Here is a 24383-nt window from a genome sequence, read left to right as displayed (position 1 = left end):
TAATGGACATTTAAATAAACATTAGGTATATCACTGGTTGCTGCAGAACGTATGAACTATGTCCATATATGAATATGAATGTATAACATGCATATATGAACCAGAAAAATGAACCCTACACTTTTATACATTTTTTTAAAAAGCTAGACTCAATATAACCAACCAATACTTTTTTTCCTTTCACAGCAGTGTTTTACAGAGTTAAATGTATTCTTTTTTGCTGTCACTCGCTTGGTAGGAGCAAAGTAACAGCAGAAGGCATAATTATTTGAAGCCAGAGAGCATGGAAAGCCAACTCACTTAAAAATATCCTAGCACTATCACTGGAATTAAACTAGAACATGTTAAAACTCGGTTCCAAGAGCACATCTGTGGCTGAAGTGCACTATAATTCCTAAAGCATGTGGTCACAAAAAAAACTGCACATCCCTGACCAATGTTTTGGCAGGTTTTGCTGGTTCCTTCTGGTTTAAATAAAGTTTCAGCAGGGCAAATTCCCTGCAGCTCCCTGTCTGGCACCCAAGTTAGAGGCTGGAGGGCATCCCCAGCACCAGGCCAGGCAGCGTGCTGAAAAGCACATACGTAGTCTTTCATGGTGAATTTTCAAAGACTGAAAGGTCATCATTTTGCAGCACAGCAGTATCAGATCTAACATTATCAGCTGTAAAACAGAATAATCTTTTTCCAACCACCACTTCCTCACCAAATATCCCAACCATTTTCCATATTATGTGTCGATTTTCCTCAGGTTTCTGGTCATCAACAACTAGTTACCAGGCAAGGTTACAATGCAGATGTTGTCTGAGTTCATTCAAAGTTTACTGTTGACAGTACCTAGGTACCCTGAGCAACTCACTACGACTCTAGAGAGCCTCTGCAGCCTGGTCTGACCTAGCAAATTCTAACCCTGTCCAAATTGGGTCAGCATGGGCTGTGTTGTAACCCACCCATGTGGCTCGCTTGATTTAAAAGCTCATATTATTTTCATCTCTGGACCCAGTCAGACCATGTTCCCTGGAGAACGTTCCAAAAGTTGAATGTTCTCACATAGGCCAAACGGAGGACACAGCCATTAAACACATAATAACAATAATGGCCAATAAAAATGGGAACTTGATACTCACCTTATAGATTCTTTGTGTCTTGATACAAGGCTGTTTGGTCTTTCCTAATGCTATCTTAACATTGTAAATACTACCTCCCAATCTATCTGCACACTAATGTTTTCAAACAATCTGAAGCCACAAGCTGAAAAGGTATCTAAATGCCTAAAATCCTTTAAAACTTCTAATTGCCTTTTAAATACAGGTCTGCATAACTGTGAACTAGAGCTACAATCAGGAATAAAGTGCTAAACATGTTCCTAATTTTAACTGTACAGCTGCCTAGCCAACATCACAACTTGTAGTCCTATGAAGCTATAGTTATGATCAGATTTCAGAGAGGAAACTGAGTTGGAAAATACCCATTTAAAATAATGCCTGGGAAATTTGGATGGACATATTAAAAAAAAAAAAAAGGAAAGGCTGAAATGATTGTCTCTGCTCTAAAGTGCAAAAAGTCTTGTTCTGTACTACAGAGAAAGTGCATATTCTCTTGGTAGAAAGACTCTTCATATGACTCTTCTCATTCAGATATATCATAAATATTAGACCTATGTAAAGTGGCCTGTCCTTAATCCAACAAATATTTAATTATTCATGTGAAAGAGTAATCATTTCAACAGAAGCGGTTTAGAAGCTCTAAGCTAATGGCCATGAATGGCCTGATACCCAAGTCACTCTAGACAAGGTGGGACCCCAAATCCCCCCAGAGTAGTCTAACCAGCTCTGCATAAAAGGGATGTTTTTTTTGTGTTGAGTCTCTGCACTCAGACACTATTAATACATCTAAATGCCTTCTGAACCAGGTCTGCCTTGGCGTGGTACTGGAGGTAGAACAAAATTACCTAAGCCAGACCACAGTCTTCTATCCAGGCCAGGCTAAACTAAGACTTAAGAGCTTTAAAGCATCATAATGATAACTCTTTACTTCTTCCTGCAGGTGCTTCTACCTCCCGTTACAGGAGTAGGTGATAGAGCAGATGGACAAAGTTGAGGCTGAAGCTTTTCTGAAAAGATCTCATTCTAGGCCAGCCCTGATGTGACTGCAAATCACAGTGTGGCTCTCTGTTCTGATCCCAGTGTTTTCCTTTTTGTTCCTAACCATGTAAGAGGGAAAAACCCAGTCTTCACTCCCTGTGATAGATCAGCACCAAGAGCACCAGAGTGTGGAGATGAGTACCCATACCATTACATTTCTGAGGCTGTTTAGGTTCTTGAAAAGCTGCAGTCAGTACTGTGCAAGCATTCAGTTTGCAGCTCATATCCTGCACTTCAGAGATTGTAATGGATCCACTAAAAATGATAGATCAGAGCACTGCCTGGTGCTCAGTTTCATAGGTTCTTCTGTATCTATTAGTTGCTAGTTATTTGGCAGGAGTAGTTTATCCCTGCTAATGCCCCAAACATAGCAGTTTGTATCTGATAAAAATTGGAAAGAGGAAAACAAAATGCAAGACTTTTAGTAAAACGGAAGAAAGCGTAAAAATTAAGCATTTTATAAGCATGTAGGGGAACAGAAATTCAAAGATTGGTGTGAAGAGCAGGAGGAAGGGCTGCAGGAGCAAAGAAGTAAGGAGGATACTTTAGAGGTAGGAGAGGGGGAGTATCTTATTTCAGGCATCTGTCTAGAAAGTGATCAGCAGATGGAAGGTTCGTAACATCTGGCATTTAAAGAAAACGTCAATATTTAACAGGATTTCCTCTGCCTTTCAAAATATTGATTTTTGAAAATAAACAGCCTCTAAAGAGCACGTACATACATAAGAAAACCCCTCAAAAGCAAGCTAGCTACAGTGCTGGGTCTTGGCACAACACACAGCTGTCTCTAATGTGGCTACCACCTGCCCCAAGGGTAGATTTAAACCTTAAAGACTAGAAATTGAGAAACAGTTGTCCTCAGCTGATCAGGTCATATGACTTCCATGATTCAATCTATCCCTTAAAGTCCATCTGTAATTCCCATGGGCCATGGGCAGAATATGCGTTACATGCATCAGAAAATCCAGTACGGGGCTTGTCTGTCAGGGCTACAAGCAGAAAGCAGCCTCTCACATTCTCCACTTTGGATTTTAACGCAGCTGAAATGAGCAGGATGTCCTACATTTGCATGCACCTGCTACAAACACATCATGCCTCCTGCTCCTGTCACAAGCAACAGGGCAGAAATGGAGCACATGCTGCTGCTGCTCCATAGCGCTCATGGGCCTGTATTTCCTGCCTTTCCCTGGTCAGGCAGAAAGGAGCAGAACTGCAAAAAGCTGTTTTGCTAAAAAAGACGTATTTAGTGTGGTCCATAGCTCACCTGTGCTTACACGAGCTCTCTAGGCTGGGTTGGTTACTCTCCTGAAACTATTATATACTTAGATACATAAAAATATTTATCAGATCAGGGACCAGAAAAAAAAATCCCAGCAGGGTATATTTATCTATTCTTATAGTAATTATATGTTTCTACATATGTTTCTACATGTACATGTTTCTCCGATCTCAGTGATTCTGTAATATAGAGAGATATTTTAGAAAAAAGTTGCACTCTTTTAGCAGAATACAACAACGAATCTGATCTCTCCAGTTTCCAAACAAGACAAAATCTCCATCCGCTCAAGCCTGTTAAATCAGTTATGACTATGACCAGAACTGGCACTTTATACCTAAAAACAAGGTTCTAACGATCTATGCTGCTATCTTGGAAATTAATCATAAATACCTTTTAAAACAGAGTACAGACATTTTAGTTATATTCTTTTTCCATAGCAACTTCTAAATCAAGTGTTGCTTCCACATGTTAAGTCAGTGTGGCCAAAACCACCACATGTGGATTAATGTGGATGTTAAAGAGAGAACAATATCTGAGGAAAATGCTTTCTCTTTCAGAAGGGGAATTTCTTTTTCTGTTCCTTTCATTAATCAGAAGTATATGCTTCTTCCAAATTGAAAAAACATGTGCATAGAAAAAATATAACAGGAAACTTGGAGGAAAGAGCCACAACAGGAGGTCATCATTAAAAAATTCTAAGTTTAGAGCTGTAGAAGGCCGGGAAGTGTCATTCACCCCTTAGGCCCTGGTAACAAAGCTACAGTTGGGCTGGAAAAATCTCAGTCATAAACAAATTTCTGTACATGCCTGAAGGGACAGTTAAATGAAATCTGTACCATGTAGCCAAAACTGTAAATTAAATTCTAAACAATCATGCCCCAAAAGAGTCAACAACCTTAGTCCAGAGAAAAGCCAGCTTATTCTATGCACTCTGAGAGCTACTCAGATGTCCCAAATTCCATCTAAGCCCCCGAGCCTAGTGTTTCCTTTTCACTAAATGTTTTTGAAAGCCTGAAGCTAGCCAAGAGAAAACACCAAGCACAAAGACTCATGTGCAATTCTGGCCACATTAATAAGCCCTAAATGAAAAGTCTTTTCCCTTCCAAATTTTTTCCCCCGAGTTTTTTTACCCAAAGCTTTACCAACAGGGGCTTTGATATCTCTGCCTAGAAATTAATTATTAAAAATTAAGAGATAGACACTGTCATCCCTCAAGGTCTTAGGCTTTCCTTGTAAGCAAAAAAAAAAAAAAAAAAGGAAACAAATCCTTGCAGAGTACAGTGTACAAAAGCCCCAGTAGTGTATAGTTCACTGGAGCAAGGGTAGTTTATTCACAGGTTGCAAGCTTGTATCCCCGGAAGAACGTGTGATGAGTAAATGAACATGGGCCAGCTGAACTGTTTCTTTCTACTTAGCAACTTATCTTCTATGTAATTTCTTTCATTTCAAAAATCTTTCTTTGAAAAGTGATGTGGAACTAACGCAGCAGCTGCAGAACACTGCTGCTGCATACCTGGTTGATTGCACGGGCAGCTCTAGAAAGCAACTGAGGAAGACCAGAGAGCCTGTCTCCTCTCCTAAAAAAAATTGCCAGAATATGTCTGAATGAATAGCTGACCACTAGGAATGGTTGAGCACTGGAGATCACTTTTGAAGATGATTTGAGTAATTTACAAAACCTCACTGCTGCAGCCAAACAAGCTATTTGTAAAAGGCTAGACAAAGAATTTCTTTTGGATTTCTTTCAAAGTTTCTCAGCAGCTGGCCATATACAGAGCTGCTTACACTGAAGATGTATGATTTCTTTCTATGCATTATCTAACACAGTTCTCTAAATTCCAATGTTAGGCAATTTATTCTAATTTATTATCTAATTTTACAGCATTAAAACCAACGACATCATCTTCAGGTTTATTAATTTGACTACATGTTCTGCTCTCCCCCTTCTCTCTTAATGACCTGGAGCTGTGAATAGGCTGTTGTTCTGCCACTACTGGCTATGAATGGCCTGTTAGCATTCAAAGTTAGTGCAGGCACTGGTTGTTTGGCATCCCTGAATTTATGCCCATCTGTCAAAGTGGTTTTGTTCCCACTCAAACAGTCATATGTCGGCTGCAAGAGAGTATGGGCACCAGGTGTAAGTTTAGAGTAGATGCAGCTAGAGTGTTAAAAAGAAAAAAAAAAAAGGAGCAAAAAAAAGTTTTGCTTTGCAAGAAGCCTCTTCTGATAGGAAGTAATCAAAACATATGGAGATTACAGACTCAGATTTGTTGACACTTTGAGGCATTATGCCACAAACAAACGCTTTTATCCTTAAAATGTTTCATTGCTTGAAATTTACATTTGAAAAGCCTAATTAAAGGACAATGTCGTCCCCCACAGAAAATAAGCAACCTCCACAAATTCAGTGGATATCCTTTGAAGTAAGCTGAAAAAGCTTACCCTTACATAAGACTTCATTTTGTTAGTGGTGGGCTGGTGTTTCTTGTTCCTTTAAGCGAGTTACAGGCATTCAAACAAGCAGAGGCTAGGGAAAGTTGTCCCATGAAGAAAAGAAAAAGCAAGTTCTGCTTTTTGGGAACACCATATTCTTTATTCTGATCACATTTTCTGTTCAGAAGAAGAAAAAAAAAAACGTTTACTCCTTTGACAATAAGCAAAGAGAGATTTCTCTAAAACCGTGGGCCACATTTAGAGATTAAGGGCATGGGCATATGTGGTTAGACACTCAGTATCTTGTTTAGTTCTAAGGATTTCTAGGAGATTAAACCTAATAGGAAGTACCCGAGTCTGAGCTCTGACAGAAAACTCTAAATTTTCTCCCTCTTTAGTTATTTCAATAGGAAAAACTTCCTTCCATATCCTACATTCAGGATACCCTCTAATAAGAGAAGGCTCACCTGTTAAACATGCTGAGAGAAGTTGGAAGAGAAACAGAAGGGCAATGGGACTTAGCTGAATAGGATGGGGGAAAAAAAACTGTGTAAGGGTAAGTGTAAGGGTAGCACCCTTCAGTTGTACCTTTGGTATGCAGAAAGGAGAAGGTCCTTTATTGTTCCAAAAGGACACAGGAGTTAAAAACATTACCAGGTAATTTAGCTCCAGCATCTGGACCCTTCATGATTGATAACGCCCTGAAGCATGAGAGTGATATCCTTCACAGTTCATATTATGTCCAGCAAACATTGGGTAGTGATAATTTAGGCAGCTGGCCTCACAACTGGTTTAATCTTTCTTCCCATCTGTGCTTACTGGAATCTCCAGTTTTCTCTTATTCTGTTACAGCAAGCGGCAGTGAAAATGATGTGAAGATGACAGCACCTCAATAGGTCAGGTGCTGTGCATCAGGCAGTTTGGAAGGTGATCAGGCTCCTCACTGAGCAGCCAGGCATGACACAGAAGTGTTAGAAAAGCCTCCTAAGACAACTCTGCACAGGTCTGTGAAACAGGTCTGGCACAAAGCTCCTATCTGGTGTGCAACATAGACATAACTCTAGGAGTCTGGGTGCACCCTTGGGGCTTACAGACCAAACAGAGCCTGGGTGTCTTCACCAAGACAGCCCTTAGGGACAATCTGTCTGATGTAGCATGTGTTACTTGGATAACATATGTCATGGTTCTTTGTCCTGCAATAAATTGATCTAGAACTCTGCCATTAAATATTGGAAAAGGGAAAGGAGTACTAAAGGAGTGCCCTCTTTGACTTCAGGGTGAAGAATGGGTGAAAGCATCACTGAGATACTGGACCATACTCCCATTAAGGCAGCAGATCCAGATACAAAACGTCAGATTTGCAAGACAGCTTTGTGTATAACTAGGTATCAAGCATAAAAAAAGGAATCTCAATAAAACCTTGTGGTAAAGCTGTAAGGAAAAATACAGCAAGCAAACATTTTTCTCCCCACATAGAGGTAACTTACAAGCTAACGAGCCAGAAACAGATGTTTGGTATCTTACTTTCAGAATCAGCAGCTCCCTAAAATGATTCCTGAGTTTTGTCATCTTTGGTGCTCTGCTCAAAGCCAACCATTTAGAGGCAGAAATAGTTCTGACAGTACTATGCTGGCTGGTGCTTCCAGCTATGCTCTCTTGCCTGCAATTAAAACACTATGCTTTATATCCTTGTGATAAACAGGAATAAAATTTTTTTTCTTGGCATCCAAACAGTTACTTGCTTCAGACTTTTATGAGAGTTTTAGATATTGCTTAAGAAAACAGGAAATGGAAAAAAGGTAAATAAAATAGAGGTGTTGGAACAATCCCATACTGTCCTCCTTTCATTCTCATGATGGTCAGCTGCCGAGGGGTGCCAAACACTTTCAGTTATGTTAATACAAATCAGAATCATATTAAGGTGCAATTCCCAACTGTAGCTCACACATTAAGATTCCTGAACAAAAACGTGGACAGATGACTCTGAAGTATGTTGGAAAAAGAGGGGGAGAGAGAGGGGCCAGAGAATGTAATTCTTTCACAGTAAGTGGAAGCATTTCTGGATGAAATAGTACTAGCAGTACTTATTAAATTTCATAACAGGATGTTCTCAGCTCAAATATCTTCCTTAGGTCTTGATTTTGTAACTGGCAGTGGCAGAGCAAAACCACTATGAGACCAGATAAATGTCAAAGTTTTACTTACTTTAAATTGCTTTTTCCCTCTAGCATTGCTGCCCCAGACTCTTCGTATTCCTGAGGTTCAGGCACACTCCTACATATCTCACCTCAAGTCACTTCTACTTGTCAGATTCCTGCGTTAGCAGTTCTTAAAATAGCCTTGCAATTTAAATGTAGTTATCTTGTGGGTGTCTGTCCATCTATCCTTGGTCCCTGCCCCTCCCCCGTGCAAAAAAAACCTCTTCCATCCTCTGAGTTTACAGAGAAGGTAGGAGAATCACCTCCACTTTGCACATCAATTAGCTCTAATAAACTGGCATACAATTCTCAGCTTTGTGATAAACCCTTCACAGACAGAGGTTCAGGGCTAGACCTTTTATCTTTTATTGACCAAATCCCCCTTTGAGACTACTCAGGTGCAAACACCAGATGGGTCCCCACCTTCTCTCCAGCACACACTAACCCAGTTAGGAAGGGTTGGAGCCTTCCTTTACTAAAGCAACAGAGCACTATTGCTTGCTTTGGATATGCTAATATTTCCTGGGCCTCCTCCAAACTGTCTCCCTGCCCAGACAGATTGTTAATGACTATTCCCAGAACTGCCTAAGCCTTTAACAGGTTGGTAACTCATTAGGAGGAACAATGTCCCTTTTCCAAGGCAAGGAATAGTTCCAACATCAAAGTTCTGCCTTTCCATACATTAATCCTTGTGTTTCATGCAATCTGTTTGTTGGTGATCACACTTATGCATACCTACATGACTAATGCATATGACTCACTGATGAACATTGATTAAGATCAGACAGAGAGATAGTCAGACATTTCAGAGTGATAAGGGGTTTGGAATGACAACTGCCTAAATAAGGGAACAGGATCAGATCATTAGTCTGCTACGATTTACAACAGATATTGTTGTGACCACCTGCAGCGTGCTATTAGATTTTAATAAGGGTTTTTTTCAGGTTTTTCTTTTTCCTGCATTATCAATCTTGCACCGAGGTAATGCTACCTTACTCTCATTTTGGTTATTTTTTGTAGAGAAGCTTTCCTCACATTTGTTAGATGCACCAAAATAAAACGAAACAAAAAAAAAAAAGAAAAAAAAAAAACACCAGAAAACATACAGTTTGATATTTAGCTTGAAAATTAGTAACACATATTAACATATGGGCACAAACAATATAAATATATGTCCAAACAAGTACACTTTACAATATATCCCATATGTGCATGTTTATACGTATACACACATGCAAAATCAAAGGCTGTTGTATTGTGAGAAGAAGTAAAGACCATCTTTTACATCTTTTACATCAATAAGTTGGCACAACTTGGAATACTATTTGTTAAGTGTCCAGCTTAAAGGGTATAACATTCTTCCCCTCTGCTCTGCTCTGGCGAGAGCCCACCTGGAATACTGCATCCAGCTCTGGAGTCCTCAGCATAGGAAAGGCATCAGCCTATTGGAGCAGGTGCAGAGGAGAGCCACAGAAATGATCAGAGGGATGGAACACCTCCGCTATGAGGAAAGGCTGAGAGAATTTGGGTTATTCAGCCTGGAGAAGGAAGGCTCTGGGGAGAACTTATTGTGGCATTTCAATACTTAAAGGGGGCTTATAGGAAAGATAGGGAGAGATATGCAGAAATAGTACAAGGGGTAATGGTTTTAACTAAAAGAGGATAGGTTCAGACTAGATACAAGAGGGAAGGTTTTAACAATGAGAGTGGTGAAACACTGGAACAGGTTGCCCAGAGAGATGATAGATGCCCCATCCTTGGAAATATTCCAGGTCAGGCTAAACAGCTCTCTGAACAACCTGATCCAGTGGAAGATGTCCACTGGACATCTGGTCATTGTAGGGTCTTTTTGGACTAGATGACCTATAAAAGTCCCTTGCAACCCAAACTATTCTATGATTCCATGATTCTGACACCGGGCCCTACTGGCTGTGGCAGTTTAGCTTCCTACACTCAGTGCCAGTTCATTGCTAAAACCTGGTAAGAAGGAAGAGCTGGAAGGAGTCTTAGTGCAGGCTCCTCTCTCCTCTCCTTGGAAGCAGCATTTAAGCTGAAGGTCTTGCCCTTTACCATTGTAAGTGGCTGGTCTTGCACCTCTTTAATCCTTGACCCTTGCCCAGTGACTTCACTTTCTGGCTTTTCCTGGGACCTACCTTATCACCACGGACTTGCTAAGCAATCACTGAACAGAGGCTGATCTGAGTCATCATCTCTGATCATGGCCCTGATAGTGCTGACTCAACTTCAGGCCCCTGATTGATGTAGTAATTGCTCCTCACCTGTCACCCTCAGCACCCAGCTCATCTGCCTTCATGGAGCTGCCAGCTGTCCTTGCTCCCCACACTATTCAGCCAAAACATTCATTTGTTTTTAAATAGCAGCTGCTCCCAGGATCTGTCCAGGATCCTAAGCATACAGAGCTCTGCATTACCACTGCCGGTAGCAATGGCATGCTGGACAATCCTACAATTAGTTGCCAAATTAGGATGTCTATTTGAGGACCTCTCTACCTCTGACTTGTTCTGTGCTCACTCCACCTATTGCTTTTCCTTGGGAAGATCAAAGATTACTACATGATTTGGAGCACAAGCAGAACCTTAATTGTATTCCTGGCTCCTCATAATATTAAAAGTTTAAAGAAGATGTTAATTCTACAGCCCTTGCATACATTAGCTGCAGAAGTTCCTTCAGTGCAATTACAGAGAAAGCAGGTGTTTGGTGGTGAGCAGTTTTTCTCTTGTGTCCACTCAAGAAGGTATAATGGCAGCACATATCAAGACTATTGATTGCAAATGCCAGCTACAGGCCTTACATGGAAACACATCTCAGCTCCCAACAGGTTAGGAGGAGCGTTATACAGCTGTAAGCCAACTGTGAGTCAAGTAGACTCATAGACAAGTAAAAGAGGCTTTGTTGTGTTTTTCTTCCCTTGAAACAGAATTACATTTCATGGATGGTGACATAGAGAAGAGCCTCTACAGAGCTCCTGTGGATGCCATCTACAGAATTCTAAGTTAAATCATTAATATTCATAGATCAGTGTTACTGCCAAAAGAAATAATTTTTACAACAAATTGAGCTTACTGCATGCTGAGCTGTCAAATCTCTACAGGATTTTGAAGCTCACAAGCTCCCTTTAAGCTCAAACTGAACCCAGAAAACAAAACTATCTTTTAACTTTAATGAACTTCCAGTGTTCTACCTTTTTTGCTCCTTTTCCAGACACACTAATCCTGTGGATTCAGCTTCTCAATTACTCTAGCTCACCATGAGTTTGAAGAGGATAGCCACTACTAAAACAATCAGGGACTATTCTGAAACAGTCCTTTCATATTTTCAGAGGTTTTAAACAGGTTTTTGGCAGACAGAAGACACAGAGATTACTTTGAGAATATACCGGTTTGTTCACTGCTCTTCATTTTTCATATTAAAAAAAAAAAGTCTTCTTGTTTTTTACTAGCAGAATTGTCTTGAACTAGGTAATCATTTCAGTAAAAAGACTTAAATCAGCTTTAGCCTAAGACAGCATGTATTTATTAAGTTTTACTTCAGTGAATTGCTTTTTGAGGCTTTGTTCTGTCCAGATGCAACTGTGATTTATTAGGCTGTTGTTCAAACCTGAGCAGTAAATGCTATAAAATATCACAGCATAAGTCACATGGTGGATTCCCTATATGTCAATTACCTGATCTTATCCAATAATACCAGAGCAATCCAGCTCTGAAGAAGCCATACTTCACTTTTCTCTAAGAAAGAGACGAACTGCAGAAATATGTTATTTGTTACACTGGAGGAAGAAGAATAACAAAAAGGGAGTAATTACCTATTACAGTTGATGTCTCAAATCAGGTTAGGTAAATTCTTTTTTCTTTCACCCAGAACTTTTTATTCTGCCTTTATACCTTAAAAATTAAGATTTTCCTTAGATGGAAATATTGTCATAGTCTCAAAGCTATGGCAAATTGCACTTCATGGTTATGGAAATCTGTGAAAACGTGCCTAAAATTCAATCCTTGCATGTGGATTTCTTTAGAACTACATTATAGGAAAGCTATTTTCTGAAAATATGAATATACTTCAAAGAAAAACTTCGATGCTAGTTCTCACACAGAAAATAATCTTTCAAAATAACCTGAGGTTCAAACACTTTGATGGATAAGACAGAATTTGAAGATGAACAATCTTTGAGCACAACAGTCCCCTGAAACCAGAGATCCTTTATTCATGTTCATCATCTGTATCAGACTTACTAGTGTGGGAGGGTAAGAATGTGGCCTTAAGTCAAAGCAGCTTCACTGACATGGCAACATTTTCATAATTGATCTGGCTGTGAAACTAAACTGGAATGCCACTGATCTATTTTCTTTGCAGGCTTACAAACCAGAGGGACAGGATTCCATGAAAGCTCACTGCCTAATTTGCTTTTGAACCAAATTGCAATTTGTAACAAAAGATTCTGGAGAACATCACAGGCATATTTGTGGCAGAGATTCATACTGTTGTAAATTAACGTGTTATTTGTTCTGCAAACCAAACATGAATCAAGTAGTGGTAGGTCACATTAATACTACTTTAAAAACAAATTGTGAATAGTCACCAAAAAACCTCCAAGTGTGTAGACCTGGATTTGTTCACTGCTTTATACCATCATTTCCAACAGCAGAGCAGCTCTCTGAAAGCTGCTATGACTCTCCATCAATAGCAGAGCTATGCTTTTCCTAGTCAAAACATACTAATTCTGTCTGCCTGGAATAAGTTTCTGCATCCTGCTGAGATCGACAGAGAAAAAGGTGTGTGGGATAAAGACATACTGCATATTTTTGTGCTTTGACTGCTTCTGTCTGATTCTCTTTTATGAATCAACCTCTGTGTGTATCCCACACCATTCCTCAGCACAGAGTGAGGAATTTGTGCTGCCCAGCACAGTTCGATATATTCCTGAGTATTAAAACAGGGCTACAGAACACATCTATTCAAGCACAGCACTGCATCCCCAAAAGAGTCATAATCTCAAGTAGTGCTATGCAGATTCAGATGTATTACCCCACAGGCTGGAGTATTGCCAGGCCTTGAGTGTACATCCCCTTCTGGATGTGACTGATAAAACCATGACCCCCCTAAAGCAGTCCCTGTTCCATGTCACACTGAAAGGACACTTATCAACAGTGTCCTTTCAATCAAAGTTGGATCTGTAATGCACACTGGTTAATTTATCAGGTTATTCTATCCTCTTTTTTCAATAGAAAATGGTTGTGAAGCACCACATCCAGCAAACCCTAAAGGGTGAAGGACAAGAGGGGGGAAAAAAAGGAAAGTAGCTAAGGCAGAAACATTTTCAGCTAACAGAGCTGTATCTGCAAGGGGGTACATGAGCTATAGCATGAGTCTCAGTAGAGTGGCTACATTGCATGATGCAGATATAGCTACATTACCTATTTTGTTACAATAAAATAAACTCCTGCATGCAAATATGCACATCTGTCTATATTATGTTCCCCAGGAATTAAATATTCTTTACTGTTCTTCATTATAATAGCACTGCATGTAAAAGCCAGGACTTCTACAAACAGAAAAATAATTGTCATTAATGATAATTTACCGGCTGGCCTGCATTCTCTTTCTGATTAGACCGAGAACTTTAATGTAAATGTCTATTTGTATTCTGCAAAGAATATTTTAATATTTGTGCTGTTTACAGCTAGGATAGGGAAACAGTTTATGGAGAGCAATTTGTTTAATTTAATTCTTCAGTTGCCCATGAATACACCACATTTGTCACTGAATTTATTTTGTGTTAAAAATCATTGCCGAAAAATATTAGACTATAAATTCATTTCCAAGCACTTGATTGCAGACAACTCAAATTCTACAGTCTAGAATTATGTACTGATCACATGGTATTACTTCTGAATATATTTCTACAGCTATTTATTACCAATCCAGAAGTTACACAAGCATTTTTCTGGACAAATGCACTTATCAGAACACATACGTAAAGTGAACTCAAGAACACTCAAACACAAACTTTTTAGAAAATATTCTCCTAAATGCACACATATTGACCAGTTCTCCTGAGAAAATCTTGCACCATTTCCTGCTGCACATTCAGTGATTTATTTTTACATATACTGCACACCGTCAAATGAAAAGGACAGACACAGGAATACATCGCTCAAGAGACTGGACAGAGATCAAGTTATGTTGAGTGGAAAAACTTATTTATGCATACTGTCACCCTTAATGAGAGCAGAAAGACTCCACTGATGTCTTTCAAAAAAAGAAAGTAAATGGCTCCACAAATAGAACAGTTTAGAGCCACTCTTCGGGATAATACAGAAGGGCAAGAGTTTACACAGTATTTGCTCAGTGCCTAATCTTTCCTTCTGCCCTCAAAGTGAAAGTGATTTCAAAAAACATGAGAGCTAGAATGATGCAGCTAACAAAGACCAAATTCCTAAAACCAAAAAAAACCATGCAGTATAACTGAAAATTTTTTCCATAGGCTAAAAAATGTTAATTAAAATAATAGACTAATCTTCCCATTAATGGGACTCACATGGGAGGATCTATCAGATCAGAAATCAGAAGCCTACATCTGAGATACTTTCCCTAAGGTTACATCATACTCTGTGGAGATAAGTAGACACTACAATGAGCTATGCATCTCACCCTAAAGTGAGATGCATGTATAACATATCAGATAATTTATGCCCATTAGATATGAGCACTTAGACTGTAGACATTGTAGATAAGATGAATTCTGCCCCATGTTAATAAGGAAAGTTGTGACTGCAAAAGCCCCACTATTAAGTACTCTTCAGCAAGTAGAAACACATTTCCTGGATCATTTTAAGGGGTTCTTTTTGCCTGCAAATGGAAACCTCCATGCCAGATAAAAGTAGATTCTTGTAAAATATTCAAATGGACTCAATAGGAAGAAGGCTTCTGATTTTTCTCAGAGTATAATCAACCTAATTAAAATTCAGAGGGACCTTTTTTAACTTCTTCTCTATGAAATGATACAAACTTCTCCATTTATGGAAGAAGAGTTAATCCTCTAATGTAAAAAATGTGAAACAAGATGGTTTGGCACACATCTAATTTTGCTTGCATGCATTTCTTAACTCTGTTTCATCAGGCTTCTATTCTTTGTATAAATACTCAAGTTGCTACATAAGCAAATCTTGCACAAATAATGACTGTCATTAAACTGCTCATTTAAACAGTTGATTCAAGTGAAATATCAGGGTTCTCTAGTCTGCTAGATAAGCACTTGGGAAGTATTGCACTGTTATTTGACATGTTTCCTTTTTTAAAAAATCCTAAAGAATTCCACGACTTGCATGATAAGCAGCTTTACATTTTAAACTGGATGAGCATAGATACTGAAGTAAAGAAGAAATCTGTCTTTGAAAGAATAAACAACTCTGTTGATGCTTCATTGTCAACAGGCTTTCTTGAACAGAATGAAAATATTTTCTTGCTCTGGGGCACAAACAGATTTAAAATCTCACAGCGGTCAAAGCACAAAAAGAATGCAAGTTCAAGAAGCATGGAGTACCTTTGTAAAAGGAAAATCTATGAAGAAAGAATACTGTCTCAAAGTATTATTGCAAAGGAAATGATAGACTTGCATTTTTATCCACATGAATTCCCATCTAAGTCAATCCATAAATACTTTCATTGCTTAATTAAATAAAAGGACACATAACACTCATCAGTTGACAATCAAGATCTTCTCCCTCGCTGGTAGTGTGACCATGGTACTTAGGCACCTCTCTTTTGAAAGATGTGGAGACTGCAAAGGACTGCCTGTGATTAAATATTACGAAGAAATTCTTCACTATGAGGGTGGTGAGGCACTGGCACAAGTTATCCAGAGAAGCTGTGGCTGCCCCATCCCTGACAGTGTTCAAGGCCAGGATGGATGGGTCTTGGAGCAATCTCCTCTAGTGGAAGGTGTCTCTGCCCATGGCAAGTGGTTGGAACTGGGTGAGCTTTAAGGTCCCTTCCAACCCCAAAAACCATTTTATGGTTCGATGATTTACTGAGGTCTCATCTAAAATGCATACACTGAACAGAACATAGCGTTTCTAAAGTCAAGCTCATAGGCCTAGAGCAGAGTTTATATGCTGCCTTTCTTGGCGGGCCTCTCCATGACTAGGCAAAACAAATTCTGATTGCTTTGCTGGTGGTCTGGACTCCAGCAGGATTTTCTCATCAGCTGGGAGACTTTGGCCTCATGCCAAAGGTATCTCCACCCTTCCTTGGCTATCCTTCAAAGTAATCACTACCCAGAGACTCCCTATGTGATAAAAAGTGTTAAATGACAGCAAAGTGGAGCTGGATGAAGACTTTATGAGCAAATGGTAGGTAACACTGTCTATTAAACAAGATGCTACCATTTATGTTTGGAGGACAGTGGTCTTCAGCATTTGTTTCAGCAATAGAAAAAGTGAGAATAAGCCTAAAGAGAAAGAAGTGTTTGCACGGGAACAGTATGAACTGAGAGAAGACTCCAAAAGGACAAACTTAAAAATCAATCTCAGATTTCGGTTACTTTTGTTCATTTGCACACTGCAGGGTCACTGTAACTTGTTATCCTTTGCATATGTTTACATCACCAAGCAAGAGCTAAATGAGAAAGATGCAAATTTCAGCTAATTCTTAGCATGGAATGATCTTACTCTCACCTTTCATTAATTTACACCTGCAAATTGAGACAGGAGTTGCCCAACAAAAATTGAAGGAACCAGCCATGACTGTAACACCAGGAGTCCTACAAAACACAAGCAAAAAACCACCTGTAATGGTTGAAATAGTTAACAAACAAACCTTGAAGGGAAGAGCTCTTGTAGCTGGAAGGGAGGATTTGTGACTCACTACACAAAAAAAAAAAACAAAACAAAAAGAGTGTTTCTCAGTCCTCCACAATCCCCATTGTGTCAATCACTGAACATTCTTTGTGAAAATAATTCCTCCCTCAAGTTTGTTGCAGACTTTCTCCGCAAGATATCAATGATTTGGAGCAAAATAGTGAGACACAAAACATTGTTTGAAAAATATTAGTTCTAAATTAAAAAGCAGCTTGTCTGCCTCTTTTTGCCATTTCTCCTTTACAATCTGGGCTTTATGGCTGTACAACTGGACCAAAGACAGTGACATAAAGGTAACAATCTCAGAGTCCTTATGTAGGCTTCAACTGCATTGTAAAGTAAAGAGTAACAGTACAAGTTATGATGAGGAAATACTGCCTGTGGTGAAGCCTTTAAAGTTTTTGTCTTGCAAAACTAAATTTTTTTCGTCATGTAGCAAGCAGCTTTGTTCAGAAGGAAAACAATACTGACCTTTAGATGTGCTTATAAGGTGATTATGCATGAAGGAGGTATGGAGGTATTATCAATGGGCGAGTAACAAACTTGTACACAGCTGTACTGCTGTGTAGGACTAAATATCTGTATTTTGTATCTGAAAAAAAAGAAAAAAAAAAGCTTATTGAACATATTGAAGATCCCTAAAACATTGTTCAGCTTGGGGAACTGGAGGAAAAAGAGTAGGAAGGACTTTATATATCCTTTATGCATAACTTTTATGTGCAAAGTAGGACAGATGAAAGGATTTCAAGGAACACCACGTGCTGAGCACTTACATACAGAGGTGGTGAAATGTAGCCATTATTCACCCTCCAAGTAAATCATGTTAAGTACTAGCTATAATCCAGTACTGGTATCATTTAAGCATCATGGAAAAGATTCATTATTCTTTCTTTGGGTTTCACTCATATAAATTTTAGAAGTCATTTGCTATATATAACCAACTCTAGTAAAGCATCTCCTGCAGAGGTAAGTAAGCTCATCGTTCAAAGCAGAAAAATTCCCAGGTTTCTTTGCATTTGAATGGAATAGCTTTTTAAGATTTACTTAAATTCATTCCCCACTTTCCTTCTTCCCCAGCAAGTAATTTCTCAGAATTTGGCTGACTTAATTGGTCTCACCCTTGATTCTAGAGAAGCTCTGTTCAAGAGCGTTTATCCAGCAGTTGCAATATATAGACCACGATCCAGGCTCCACCTGATAGCTAGCCCAACTTCTAAGAGGCCTCAGTTGATTTCTGTTTCAAAGCAGAGATCAAATATTGTGGTATAGCTTGAAGAAAATTTCTTGATTAAAGCTTGGGAAGTGCGTAATGCCAAGGAGGCCACAAAGGCATGATAAGATCAAAATCAAGTTTACACAAAGAAGAATTGCTAAAATTGCTGCAAACTAAAATTCAAAAGATGAAGTAGGTGTAAAACAATGTAAGTTCATATTTTGCTTCTTTGGAAGCATTTCTTTTAATGAATAAGTTCACACAGTGCAGTGTAAATTCAAACATTTCAAAACAGTAAAATGTCATTTTTATCACTGTGCATACACAATGCCAAACAAAAGTCACTTTACATATCCTTGAATGCTCTGTTCCGTTGTGTAAAATATTCAGGTTAAGGGAACACAGGTACTGGAAGTTCTCATTTTGTTACTAGATGAAGGTGTCAATATTTAGAAAAAATGGATTAAACAAAACGCATCTCTCTTTACCAGCAAAAAAAAACAATCTGTTCTGAAATTGGATAAATGCAGCATTTTAAAAATAAGAAAAATAAGTGAGAAGTCTCTTACACTAATCAAATAAGAACAGGGCTTTAATATTAAGGATTAATGTACATCCCTTTGTGTATGACTTACAGACAGTACAATTCAAGGCACAACTTTATTACAGTTAAATGGTAAAATAAATCTTGTTTATGAGAGTTTGTTGGAACCCTATTCTGAGTCATATATTGAGATATGCAAGTGCTTCCATGAAAGATTACCTTGCAGTAAGTATTCATCCTCCTGAAACATAAATTCTGCAAATTATTTTTAGATATGCTAAAATGTAGCTCATTCAGCAAAGAATGAGCAGTTTGAATAATGGAAAGGAGCGATGTGAAGAAAAAAAGTAGTGGGCCTTGCAAATTTGCAGATCATATAATTACAGTGAATCTGCCTGGTACTGTCTGTTCATACATTCTCTTGGCAAGACTATATCCTTGAAACACCACTTGTGAGCTTGAGGAGACAAGGCTGCATCTCCATGGCAGCTGCTAAAACAATGCTTCTACATAGAGAGACTATAGAACTTTTACTGGGTAAGTACATCCTTGACAATGATGGAAAGGTGTACCAATCAAAACCAAATAGTCAGTTTGTAACACGACACACAAAGTAGGAAGCTGCAACACCACTGGAGTTTTTATGAGAGTTCTCCAAACTGCAGTTTACTCCAAGTATCATTTGCAAACACTGAGCAAGGTACCATTCATAGCCAAGAAGGGTAGGCGGTTGCCCAGGGCTAATAATCTGTACTGATTTGGGCTAGGATAGGACTGATTTTCTTCATGGCAGCTTTTATGTGTTATCTGTTGGATTTGTGACCAAAACAATGAAGTTTTTGCTATTACTGAGCAGTACTTGCAGAGCATCAAGGCCTTTCCTGCTTCTCACTCTGCCCCACCAGCATTTGACTGGGGGTGCACAAGAAGTTGTGAAAAGATAAAACCAGGACAGCTGACTCCAGGGATATCCAACACCCTCTGATGTGCTGCTTGGCAATAAAAGCTATAAGGGAGAGGAGGAAGAAGGGGGAAACTTAGGATTTATGTAACCTGTTGCCCCAAGTAGCCCGAGGAGCCCTGCTTTCCTGGAAATGGCTAAAGCACCTGCCTGCCACTGGGAAGTACTGAATAAATTCCTTTTTTTGCTTACTTGCATGCATAACTTTTGCTTTACCTTTTGAACTGTCTTTATCTCAATCCACAGGTTTCCTCCGTTTTGCCTTTCCCATTCTTTTCCTCAACCCACTGTGTGGGGAGTTGAGCAAGCAGCTATCTGGGGCTTAGTTCCCCACCAGGGTTAAATCACATCATATAAGACTGAAGTCAATGAGATAACTGATAGTGGTTTTAAACAAAAGGGTAATACAATACAATCCTTTCAGTGCACCTCTTCTGGCATGCTTCAAAAAAATAAGCCCCTTGTAACAACTTTGATCAACAAGTATTGTTAGAGCATCCAAGCCAGAGCAACATGAATAGCAAACCATGTAAAACAGAAGGCAAAGGTACACTGATTACAACGGTCAAGGAGGAGGGAACAATAAAAATAAAAAGAAGTAGCTGTGACAGTAGTATGACATACAACCCAGAATTAGCTTTCATTGTACCGGCCTCTCTATAAACATTGCAGAAGAATTTTTCTACCTCATTTAAAATTGTCCAGTGACGAAGAGAAGAAACAAGCACAAGAGAAAGAAGCAAATAAATATTACAATTACATAGAAGCACAGAACATTTTTGTTATGCTAGTCAAGAAAGCCAAGCATGGAGATCAGGGTGGTAATTTCTAACTACTGAAAGGGAACGTATAGTGCCTCTCCTCAGAGTACCAGCACTACAACACCAATGTTAATGACTAGTCTGCAATTGCAAAGTAACAGTGTTTCAGTACCATGGCTGTTGCCACCTCCTATTTAAGAATTCCTGATAAACATGAGTTACAGCTGTACATTCCCACTCCTAACCACAGTTCTTGCCCGGAAGAGGCACCACTTCCAAATGTAAAGTGTCCGTAAATCAGAGATAATCCTTTTCAGACACAGGTATACCTTAACACCTAGGAGACAAATATACCAAGAACATAATATTAGAATGTGAACCCAAGCAACTTCTTTGGAAAGCCTTTAGCTTCCTATGAAACTTGTAGGAACTTCCTGACTTCTGCAGCCTTTGAGAGCCAGAGGATAAAACATGAAAGGAAATGGTACCTACATCTAATAGACTTTTTTAAGTTTCAATTATCTGCTTTGCCCCACTGTCAGGCCCCACTCCTCTGAAATGTAGGAGAGTAGTAGAATACTTCACAGCCATACTACTGAGCAGTTCTGGCTTCCAGAAGAAGGAGACTGAACACAGAAGTACTTAGAAGAAATTGTTCGTACCACAGGCTGACCATTAAACTCAACCAGGAGGATAGTAGCTGGCCTGATGCAAAACAACAGCAAAGACCATCTGAAAACCAGAGACAGCTGAGTGTCTGTGCCCATGAAAGTCCCTGAACATGCTGAGTTCACTGGTCACTAATCACGCTGTGTTTCAAGTCCGACTTGCCTGAGTGGTCATGGTGACCTTGAGATCTAAGTCCTGACATGGTTTCTACACTGCAGCGTCAGACAGTCTGTGCACATAGCTCCCTCACTAGTCAGGAAGAGCACAGATCTCAGCCCAGCAGGCCCCTACAAAGCATGGGAAGTCCCTGCAGTGTCTACTGTCATAGGCATCAATGCTAACACCTTAATCTACACTTCCCTTTCTCCAAAAAGACACTGGCAGAAAGTGAAGTTCCTACAAATGCCCTACAGCTCTCACTGCCCATTCACTGATAATTCCAGACACAGCAGAACATCATAGAATCATAGAATAGTTAGGGTCAGAAAGGACCTTAAGATCATCTAGTTCCAACCCCCCTGCCATGGGCAGAGACACCTCACACTAAACCGTGTCACCCAAGGCTCTGTCCAATCCTTTCTGTGTTTCCAAAGGGTTGTATGATTAGCGGCAATTCTGCAATCCTACATGTGGGACACAGTTTAGCCAACAAGCAGGAAATGTTGTAAAAGTAAGGTAAGAGAATTATAATCATTGGGGTCTACAGGGAAACAGAGGAACTGCTCCATTTGAAGGCGGAAGCCAACACAAAAAGTCTTGCAGCACAGTCAGCCAAACTTAGTGAGGTGAGCATGTGTTTTCCACACTCTTTCCTCAAAGTACATGGAGATCCTGCCAGTAAAGCTCTAAACTGGTGCTGCATTTAAATACTACTGCAGCCTTTACTTCACCATAAACTTACCTCATCAAAGCTTTTTATATTAATGGGAATAAAGCCAGGTTTTACTGATGCAAATCCAGAAAAAGCACCACCGAAACCTATAGATACGCTGTTTCTGTTTGCACATGTAAATCGCATACTTGGTTAATAATCACCTGCTTACTTAAATAAAGACTTTAAGTCCACACAAAAGGAGGGCCAATTAAAAACTCCTCATAAGGAAAAAGGGGAAAAGGTAACACCTACGTAAAATAAATTATATAGGAGCACTGCTATTAATTTGTAGAGTCAAACTAGAGTTAGGATTTAAATGCTCATTGAAATACATAGCCAAGATATTTTTTTGTGTCCCATGTGTACTATAAAGGACATAAAATTAGTATGACATTTGGGATTGCAGCTTTGCTCTTACAGCTTTTAAAATGTATAAGCAAAAGTACTTGCACAGCTATTTTAGTCATTCATTGGGGAAAATTATTTGAATTTTGAAGTCTGACAGCACATCTGCAATTATTTTGTGTTATTTAGAACACGTTTCATGAAACAATTTCAATAAAAGAGCTGCTATACATTTAAATTTGACCATTTGTATTCTTTTTTTAAAGGCTGAGTATGCGTTCAAGTTAAAATCATAGAAAATAAAAGGATTAAAATGTATTGAGTGTGGTATTATCATTGCAACTGGTTTCTGTTTCTACAGGAGTTTTTATTGTGGGATTGCAACAAGTTAATTAAGCTTCTGTTCAGAAGAGCCTTCATCTCCAGAAAGGCTTTTCAGCACATGCTTAGTGAGACTCATGCATAAGCTTAAATTTAAGCTTATTTTAATGTAACTTCCTGAAGAGCAATGTGGTTTTAGCACATAGGTAAGGGAGTTTTTTCTCTTTACAATTAACTAAATTTCGTACTATCCCTCAGGTCTTCTGAACCCACATAGTGTCTACTGTACTCCAGAAATATGAAACATAGACTGACTGAGATCCACAGTTTTCCAATCTGGTCCTTAATTTCAGGGAGATTTTCTTTTCCAGACCAGCCTAGAATAGTAGGGATTTTTCCAAAGATGAAGACCTAACTGTATAAAATGAAGAACCGAAACCCAGGCTACTCAGATTTACTGGTTCTTTCATATTTGGCTCTAAAATTGCATAAAATTAGCTTGTTACAGGAACATTAAATCTCTGGTCACCATTAATGTCAAGAGTCGTTAAAGAATGCAAAACATTTGAAGAACATGAAGAAAAGAAAAAATATGCTCACATTTGATCACTGTTACATGTGCTTCAAGAGTTTCTCTTTAGGATATATTTTATGAGTTCTGTGTAGAGTGATTTAAGCAAGTAGCATCTTGAAAACAGTCCCATTCCCAGCACTGGGAGCCCAGTAGACACAAACCTGATCTCCTCTAGAGACATGCAACCACATGAATGCAACAATGAACTCAAGTTAACTTCCTAAATCACATAAAGATGACATTTCCTGTTTCAAGTTGTAACATGAAGAATATTTAATGCACTGTAGGAAGGGTTAGAGAATGAGCAATGGGGATAAAACGTCCAGTTTCCATTAGCTCATAGGAAAGGTGAAACACACCTGACCCAGTCTCACCCACCCTGAACTGTCCTGGCACATTCAAGAAAGCAAGCAAGACCATATGACCAAGAGCAAACAGTTAATATATTGCATTCTTCTTGTATATGTGTACATAACATTTAATATTTTTCCTCTTTCTCTAGAGCAATCAGCTTTGTGGTGTGTAGCCCACTTGCCAAACCAAGTTGCATATTTGGTTTTGGTCATTGCTAAATCCCAGCAGTGCTCACCGGCCTCCTCTTGAAAACCAAACTTCAACTGCCAAGCTCAAATAAGCCTTTTGGTCTCCTTTACGCTATGTCTGGCCATCAGAGGTAGGAAATATAGCAACATTTTATGTGGCCCAGCTGAAGTTTTAACCTGCACCTGCTGTTTGTAGATGAGCTCCAGAAAGACAGGTGTTTTAATAAGGTGTTAATAATACATCTCTCAACTCTGTGGTCTTAAGCACACCTTTGGAAGTTATACTTAGCAGTACTTCAATACTGATGATCTTAAGTCCCTGCAGACATAAGTTCCTTTAGAATTTTATGCCAGTAAGATTTCTCAAAGGAAAATCCACTCTGAAAAATTCCTGCTGATCTCACAAATTAGGAATGTAATAGTAACTAACATAAGTTAAGTGCTTTGGAATAGGTATATTTATACATCCACTTCCCGAACACATAGGAAAAGTGGTCAACTTTGCTATTTACTCAGAGATTAACAAGCACTATGAGGTAGGAATCCTAAAACCAGGCTGAAGAGAAGAGAGGGATTTCTGATGAATTCTGCCAACAACTCTTTCCTACTGCAACCCCTGGGAGCTCCCAAGCAAGCACGGTGAAGCACTCGC

The 24383-nt window shown here is 39.1% G+C and overlaps 1 long non-coding RNA gene across 1 annotated transcript in view; it reads right to left on the bottom strand.

Annotated features, from left to right (window-relative positions):
• Window positions 1-24383, bottom strand: part of LOC130611479 (uncharacterized) — a 68691-nt gene that overhangs the window by 12430 nt on the left and 31878 nt on the right. Inside the window, exon 2 of the long non-coding RNA XR_008975243.1 lies at window positions 5863-6030. This is a non-coding gene — a long non-coding RNA (uncharacterized LOC130611479). The remainder of the gene's footprint in view (window positions 1-5862; window positions 6031-24383) is intronic.

Source organism: Pezoporus wallicus, unplaced genomic scaffold, assembly GCF_028554395.1.
Source record: "Pezoporus wallicus isolate ANWC-B61680 ecotype Strahan unplaced genomic scaffold, APGP_CSIRO_Pwel_v1 contig_6872, whole genome shotgun sequence".
Lineage (NCBI taxonomy): Eukaryota > Metazoa > Chordata > Aves > Psittaciformes > Psittacidae > Pezoporus > Pezoporus wallicus.
This window is presented reverse-complemented; position numbering and strand designations above follow the sequence as displayed.